This window comes from Chrysemys picta, chromosome 2, assembly GCF_011386835.1.
Source record: "Chrysemys picta bellii isolate R12L10 chromosome 2, ASM1138683v2, whole genome shotgun sequence".
NCBI classification, from domain to species: Eukaryota; Metazoa; Chordata; order Testudines; family Emydidae; genus Chrysemys; species Chrysemys picta.
Genome location: NC_088792.1, coordinates 80,939,694 through 80,948,391, shown reverse-complemented (window position 1 = coordinate 80,948,391; position 8,698 = coordinate 80,939,694). Strand labels below are relative to the sequence as shown.

Sequence of the window (8,698 nt, the reverse complement as noted above, 5' to 3'; positions counted from 1 at the left end):
ATGTGGTACTTTGAAAAAAGAAATTAAAAACCCACACAGCTGATCAGAATTTGGCTGTTTTCTACCTTGACAGTTTCCCTTTAATTGTAGAGAGATATTGAAGGACACTTTTGCACAGCCTGTATGGACACATGCACAGGAAGGATGTGTCCTGTTTGTTTCCCCAGTTTACCAAAAAGATTCAGGAGTTTACAGGGCAAACAAGCAATATGACTATAGTACTCTTAATATGTGCCTGTTGATCACAAACTCCTGCTTCACGCTGCATATTGCTGCAGGGGTTAGCTTGATCTTCACTGCATTCATTTTCTTCCCACCTTATGGGGTTGTTGGCAACTTGCAATCTTACACAAATAATAATGTTAATAGCCAGATCACCAGATTGCCACCTGAGACTAGAGCTAGTGCACTGTGGGCATTTGTACAATCCTTAATTAAGGAACATGGCAGTACAAAATGATTAGTTGGGAGAAAACTTACTCCGTTCTGGACAGTTGCCTTTAGATGTAAAGTCATATTCTTTGGTACATGACTGAGAAGAAAGAAGGTAGCAAAACTAATACTTTTATGCCTAGTTTTAATCTATGTCAAAAAGAGCTTTTTAAAAAACGATATACTGTGGCTATACATGGCAAAATTGCTTTGTTTTCTTGCAATAAAGAAAACTTCATTCTTTATAACTGGCTTTCAGAATTTTACCTCATTCAAGATACGTCAAAAAAATATATCCACTGGCCCAGATTTTCAAAAGCAACTAGTGATCTGGGGAGTCTCAGTTTTTGGATGACCAATTTGAGACACCACAGAGAAGCCTGATTTTCAGAGGATGGGTGCTGAATGCTGTCTGAAAATCATCCCTTTTTATGGTGTCTGGCAACAGGCAAGACACCAAAAATCACTAGTCACCTTTGAAATTCAGACTGTTGTTCACTTTAATTATTCAAACTAGAATATTAGCCTCATCATATTATATACTTGTCATAATTGGTTTGCTAAATCAACAGGAGACAAAGTTTTCTGAGTTCCAAAGGTAAAATCAAAATTTCTCTCACCTTCTTCAGATCTTTCAAACAACCTCATTTTTTATGTCTTTCGGGAAGTCAAAGTTGTCTAAAAAGCATCCCTGTTTGAACCCCCTGAAATTTCAAGTAGCTGTGTTTTATTAGCATATCTTACTCCAATAGCATAAATATTGGCCTTCTCATTACTCAGTCTCTCCGCAGGTTCCTTCACATTGTCCTATGACTCCCCATCTGTTAGGACAATGAGGTGACAAGGTGCCCTGCCAGCTCGCTGCTTCCTTGCCTTTTTTAATACTGTCTGCATGAAAATTAGAGCTGCCCCATTACAGGTATTTTCACCTATTTGCCTGATATTTTCAATGGCCTTCACTAAATCATTGGTCTTATTGTATTTATCAAGTTCAAACCCCAATTCACTGAAGTGCGAGTACTGCACAGCTCCAAATTGAACTTTACTCAGTCCTATGTTAAACATCTTAATCGCGTCCTTCAAAAAATTCTTATCAACAAAGTCGAAATAGTCAAGACTTGATGAGCCATCAATGAGCAAATAAATATCAGTTTCCTCTGTCTCCACTCATCCTGGATGGAAAGAGAAATTGTCTGTGGCATAAGGGCTGGTATGCACAAGACACCTCTTCCACCTTATCTAGGCTGAGCTCTTTCTAAGCTGTATGCTGGATTTAGACACAAACTTTCCATTAGTTTTAAATAGATTTAAATGCTCTAGAATGTTCTGAAAATTTCAGCCATAGATGGGGGAGCAGATTCAACCAGGGATTACCATGGCATAAGCCATGGTGAAGTTCCACAGTGGCAGAAAGTCTGCCACAGAATGTGCTATTGCAAATCCCTCATACTCTGGGGGTTTGGGAGAAATTAGGATGAGTTGACTGAAATGTTAGCACAACTAGGGCAGCCATGGAGTGAGCTGATTCAAGTAGCTTTCCACGAGCAGCATTCCAATGGCGCCCAGTGGGATATAAAAGTTGTCCCCCAACAGGAATCCTGAGGAAGAGTGGCAGTGGAGACCCCAGCTGCCTTCAGTGGGGGTTATCCCCCATAAAGTACAATTGGTTTTGCTGACACAGGGAGGTGTGCATAATCTCTCTTTGCTCTGAGTTTTTTGCCTGTGACATACTGACAGTATTTAAGGCCCCAATCTTGTAAGGATCTCAGTGCAGGTGGACCCCAATGCTCACATGGACCCCAGCAGAAATCAACTGGGCTTTGTGCAGGCACAGGGGTCTGCCTGCATGGAGCTCATTGCAGGATTGAGACAAATTACAAATTTTTGGAGTAGCAGCCGTGTTAGTCTGTATCCGCAAAAAGAACAGGAGTACTTGTGGCACCTTAGAGACTAACAGATTTATTAGCGCATAAGCTTTCGTGGACTACAGCCCACTTGCATCCGAAGAAGTGGGCTGTAGTCCACGAAAGCTTATGCTCTAATAAATCTGTTAGTCTCTAAGGTGCCACAAGTACTCCTGTTCTTTTTACAAATTTTTGATTCTCCCACTCAAATTCCACATCTCAAGATGAGGATTGAACCAGAAAAAAAACATAATTTTTAAAAAAATCCTTCTTATGCTATCCCTCATCTTACCCAAGCCATCTGCCGATCTTTCCTGCTCATCAATCAGATGATGGCCAATGGCTCAGATTTTCAGTGCTGACTTGCAAACAAAAGGCCTTCAACTCCACATTGAGGATCTGATGCCACTGCCGCCACAGTAATCAAGGAGATGCTTTGACACTCATCAGCATTGAGTTAACAATGGACCCACTCACATTGGTTTTTAAAGAAAGTGTACATTCTAAATGAAACAAGATTTAAAGCCTAACTCCTCTCACATCCCAAAACTGCTGTTGTATTGTTTCACCCAGTTTTATAATCCAGATTCCCATCTCACTATACATTTAGTCAGTGGAACTGCCCAGGTGTTTGAAGTTAAGCACGTCCATAGTTGTTTGCAGGATTGGGGCTTGTCCCAGTAAAATGGATGATTTGGTTTTGGAAGTTGGCACTGTAGAATGTTTCAGTAATGTAAAAACAAATTGAAGTGCTCCCAGATAGATTCTGTACATCCACTGCCCATTTATGGGGATATACAAATAATTATACATAAGAAAAGGTAAAAAACAACAACAACAACTCAAAACCACCTACTAAGCCAACTAAATCAAATAATGTAGGCACTCATCCTGTATTGGTATCTCCTAGCTTGGACTCTTACATCCACATAGGGTCCCACTGAAGTCAGCGAGATGCCACCAAGGACCTGCGCTAACAGATCCCAGTGCAGAGTGGGGATATACATTTTTGTGTCATCTCAGTTAAATAATATGAAATGGGCAATATGTTAAAAATAAAGTCTGGGTCCAGGTCTCATGCCAAAGCTGAACTGCCCCAATGTCCATTGTAGAGAAAATGGCCAAGTGTGAAGTGTGGATCTGGGTACGGATTCAAAGTTCACCAGATCTGGGATAGCGAGTTCTGATTCAGACTATTGCTAATTAAAACCCTTCCCCTAAAGGAGAATAGAAGTGCAGTTACCGTGGAAAGTTTGCCTGTTTTGAGAAGTTCTCTACTTCCAATGCGGACAAAGAGTTTGCTCTGTATTTGATTCAAGAGTTTCTTTTGAAAAATCTTGCTTTGATTTAGCAGGTCAGAAAATGCCTGTAGATTAGTAACATACTGTTAAAAGCAACAGAGAGTCCTGTGGCACCTTTAAGACTAACAGATGTATTGGAGCATAAGCATTCGTGGGTGAATACCCACTTCGTCAGACGCATGTCGTACTTAACATACTGTTGTTGAGGATAGGATGCTACCTATGTTAACTGATTGTTATCACCTTCAATCCTTATGGTGAACACAGTCACACCGGGTCTCCTAAGGAGACTAGCTATGCCATGCAGGTTGTCTTCAAAGGGCCTGTGGGTGATCAGAATGACTATTTGTTCTACCCTTTGGGTCTTTCTATTTCCAGTGCATTCAGAGAAGACTCTTTTCCTTGTAGCATTAGTGGTAGCACGGTGTTGGCCTTTCTGGCCCCGGGAGAAAGGCTCTCTATTTTCTCTAGAATATCAGTTTTATTTGTTTCTGTGTTCAGGAAAGATATCACTTTTGGCTGACTGCTATACATCACCAGGCCAGTCCTTATGCAGTTACCTTCACAGCAAGAGAGGAGACTGTATCTTGCAGGAATGTTTAAATGTTGTCAAAGTTTGCTTTTGAAACACTCTCATCCACTTCAAACACAATTTCAGCAACTAAATCACGCTCACACACTGCAGTAGGAATGAAGGGAAGATGAATGCGATATTAATTGTCTTCTCTTTGGCCATATCTGTGATGAATTAGCAAATCAGTTTTAAGAACAGATTTTTTGTTTTTAAACTAAAAGATGTGTCACAACTGGCTTTCAATCAATGTTGGCAACTTATAAAGGACAAGCTGAATAATACACATTAAAATACATAACTAAACTGTCAGAGAATGTGTACAAGATACTTAAAATAATGGTGGTGGAAACTCTATATTTAGATATTTTTTTTTTGTGATACCATATTGGTTATTTTAGCAGGCCAGATAATGTGATAAAATTGATCTAAGAAATGAATAAATATTGGTGAAGGAGGATTATGTGCATGTGTGAGAGAGAGTTTCCTTGGAGTGTATTTCTTTTCTTAACAACTGTATCTAGAGATAATAAATACAATAACATTTTTTATATAATGAGCCCGATCCTCAGCTTGTGCAAGCTAGATTGTTAGCCACCACTAAATATGAGTAACTTTCATTGAAGCCAATAGTGGTTTATTGTTTCCTCAAAATAGAGGCCCTCATTTATTCCCACTTACACCAGTGTAACCTCATTGATTGATATGACTGTTTGGGGAAATCTGTCTATGTACAACTTAGAGACAAGGCGACTGAGGTAATATCTTTTACTGGACCAACTTCTGTTGGTGAAAGAGACAAGCTTTTGAGCTTACAGAAGAGCTCAAAAGTTGTCTCTTTCGTCAACAGAAGTTGGTCCAATAAAAGATACTACCTCACCCACCTTGTTCTCAAATATCCGGGGACAAACATGTCTACAACAATTTATGAATTCATGAATTCTGATTGATTTTATGAACTTTGTTTATAGCTCTAACCTTCAGTGTGTATTAAATCAGCCATTGTTTGGAAGCAGCTACAGTAGAGGTTCTCAAACTGTGGTCTGTGGACCACCAGTGGTCTGCGAGCTCCATTCAGGTGGTCCACAGATAGTTCCCTCTAAGGTGCGCACCTGGGCAACCGCACACGAGAGAATGAAGGGCCACCCACCTAATTAATGGAGTCGCGCAGAGGTGGTTTCACTAATTAGGTGCCTGGACCCTGGAGAAGACACACATGTAAGGTGAGGTGGCGGCCTTGTGGGGAATAGGGGATAGGTGGGAGGAGGCAGTGGGGTGAGAAGAGGGGGTGCGGGCAATTTGGAATGTGCAGGTGGCCTGTGGTGGCCTGAGAAAGAGGCAACTTTCCCCAGCTTGGGGGCTGGAGTGGCGGGGGAGAGACACCCCTCCTTCCCAAACCCAGCTCGGCGGCTGGCACAGTGGGGGGGAGAGGACACATCCATCACATTAGAAAGGTAAGTCTACTGATATTAAAATATGAGCTGTGTGCTTTTATTTGTAGAACAAAAACCATTAATGATTATTAAGGGTTTTTTTATATAGCGCTTTTATCCAAAGTGCTTTACAATAGTTAGCTAACAATACAAACAACATTTGGAAAGATCATTAAGTGGTCCGCCGAGACCCTCAGCAATTTTCAAGTGACCCACAAAAAAAAAGCTCGAGGACCACTGAGCTACAAGACAATCAAGAAGGTGTTAACATGGAATAACTTTGCCCTAGAAATACAATACATGCTAAAGAGACTGGCCAAATGAGAGTGGCTGTCGAAGGGCTGTGAGGGAGCTGAGGAAAACTAGGCTGGAGCTGGATTGGAGCTGTGGGGGAGCTGGTGAGAGGGTGGTCTGAGGCCACTCTAGATACAAGGAAGCTAGGCAGATGCCTATGGAAGCAGATTTCTGGCCAGCAGATTTGACCTGGCCATCCACCAGTCCTGAGAGAGGAGCAGCCAGGCCATATTTGAGTGGTGTGGGTATGGCACACTAAAGCGTTGCCTAGGGCCACAGATTGCTTTCAGTGTCCTCTGGGAGTGTGAGGGGGGCTGGATTTAAGAATCAGGAAGTGTCCCCTATCCTGTTCTTTCACTAGGACCGGGGCAGCTCTATGTTTTTTGCTGCCCTAAGCATGGCAGTCAGGCCGCCTTTGGCGGCATGCTTGCAGACAGTCCACTGGTCACGCGGATTTGGTGGCATTTCTGTGGGTGATCTCCTGGTCCCGCGCCCTTGGCGTACCCGCCGCCGAATTGCCACTGAAGCCACCCTCACAGCGACCAGCAGGCTACCCCCCGCCTTGCCTCCCCAGGGACACGCTTGCTGCGCTGGTGCCTGGAGCTGCCCCCGACTATGACCCTCTGGCACTTTGTTATGTCACTGGGCTGGAAATAAAATTCAGATCGCCTAATTCCCTGTGATTTAGCCACTCCAGGATTATCCTTTATCCCCACAAACAGAAATCACAGGGAGATTTCAGTTGTGGTTTGGGAGCCAGCACAAAATAGTTGCCTGAGAGAGCACTTATGGAATGTCCAACCTACAGAAAGCACTTGGAAGTCTATAGACCTACACAAAGAACTATAAATGATCATATTGATTGTGCGTATGAATTAGTGTGCTCATCCAATAAGAAATAGGGTGTGCATGTAACAACTGTACTCCACCAGAACCTCCATCAGTATAGACAAAATACACAGGCAAAATAATTGAGGGATTTCAGTTTATATTCTGGAAACCAGTCAACTAGTCCTTGGATTGTGTGCACATGTACGCACAGATTGAAGAGCAGAAGCTTTCTCTGTCCTGTCACAAACACCATCCAGCTTTAACATAAATGGAGTCCATCAAAGCCTCCTATGCTTATTCATCGATATATGTTATCCGGCTGTGGAGGTGCGTATATATATTTACACAAACACACACTTCTCAATCTTGCCAAGGTCAGGGAGGATTTTGGCTTCTAAAAGCCTACGTCAGTTTTGAAACTGAGACTTAGGAGCCTAAATCAATTAGGTGTTGCAACTCTGAGCAGAACAGTGCCTAAAAACCTTTGAAAATCTGGGTCTCAGATGCTGTGGTGTCTCAGATGCTGTGTAGGCAATATAAAACCCTACAACAGATATACAACTGAATTCCCCTGGGCCCATGTGTGTGACCGTTTTTAGGGTCCCTTTGCATGGTATTAATTTTGATTTGGTGGCTTTTTTGCACTCACCTTTCCTAGGTGTATGTGATTAGGCTGTGAGCCAAGCAGTGGAGTTCCAGATCCCTCCCAGTCTTCACTGGGACTACACATGAGAGGAAGGGCTGCAGGGCTGTTACTTTTTTCACCACTAAATCCCAGTTTGGAACTGCACCCTTGACAATGACTAACTTGCATCTCCACTTCTGAACTTGGCCCCACATCTTAGGGTTTGCTATAGAGCCCACTACTGTAGTATCTAGTGTCTATAGCCATTGTCCAAACTCAACTTCAGCCTACAGCACATAGAGGCATGAATGCATACGAGTTCCAAGTCTAGATTCTCAAGCGTCTGATGAATTTTTAAAGGGGAAAATTGGTGATAACAAAATCTCTGTTCATAATATAACAGTGTGTAAAAAAGATACTGAATTACCTGGGTTCTGAGTCACCGAAGTGTGGATCCCAGTAATGATGACAGACAACGTCAGCAGCAAAGTTCCAAGCTTCAGTTCTGGGGGAGGGAAAAATTCCACATATCAAGTATAAGAAGGACATTGGAACATGCTTTAGAATAAATGCAGGAAATCTACAAAGGGTACTTTGCCTTCTTCAGCCATGATTCAGGCATTAATTTACCGAGTCATTACTTATCAAGCTTTCTTCAGTGGGCAAGGACAATTTAATACCTCCAGCATTCCTTCTGACTGCATATTGCTCATACCCGCTTTAACATAATGAGGTCAAATCCTCATTTGGTGTAAACTGGCAACACTGATTTATACCATTTGAGGATCTGGCCTACAGGTGCTGGCTCCTTAAAGATTTTATTCTGTGGGCATTTGTGTGTGTGTGTGTGTGTGTGTGTCCATTCTGTAAGGACATTATTGAAGTTTAAACATTAAAACATAATGTAAACATTACTTTCACAGGCATGGATTGTGGTGCCCCGTTAGGTGATTCGTTCTGTGTAATTCACAGGTGCCAATTAATTTCTCTTCTATGAGAATACTCTTGTCTGCACAGAGGCCCAAATCCTAGACATAGTGCAAAGTCTAGTAAGTGGAGTATATGCTGTGGAAGGCCCGTCAGGGTAGATGGAGAAGGACTGGACTACACAAACTGGAACCCATTTCCAGCCACAGATTGAAAGCTACACTGGCCCCTGCACCTGCTGCATCCATGCTTATCCACTATGTCAAGTGTACCCACTTCATTTAGGGCCAGCCCTTCTCTACCCCCTCCTAGCCCCTAAAATCTCTCCATGCTACGATGCAGGAAGCTTCTGTGTGCATCATATGGTATGCAGTTGGTCC

At 42.5% G+C, this 8,698-nt stretch overlaps 1 pseudogene; it reads right to left on the bottom strand.

Moving 5' to 3' along the window:
* Positions 1 to 1,110: 1,110 nt before the first annotated feature.
* On the bottom strand, positions 1,111 to 8,002 carry LOC135981195 (collagen alpha-6(VI) chain-like; annotated as a pseudogene).
* Positions 8,003 to 8,698: the final 696 nt, after the last annotated feature.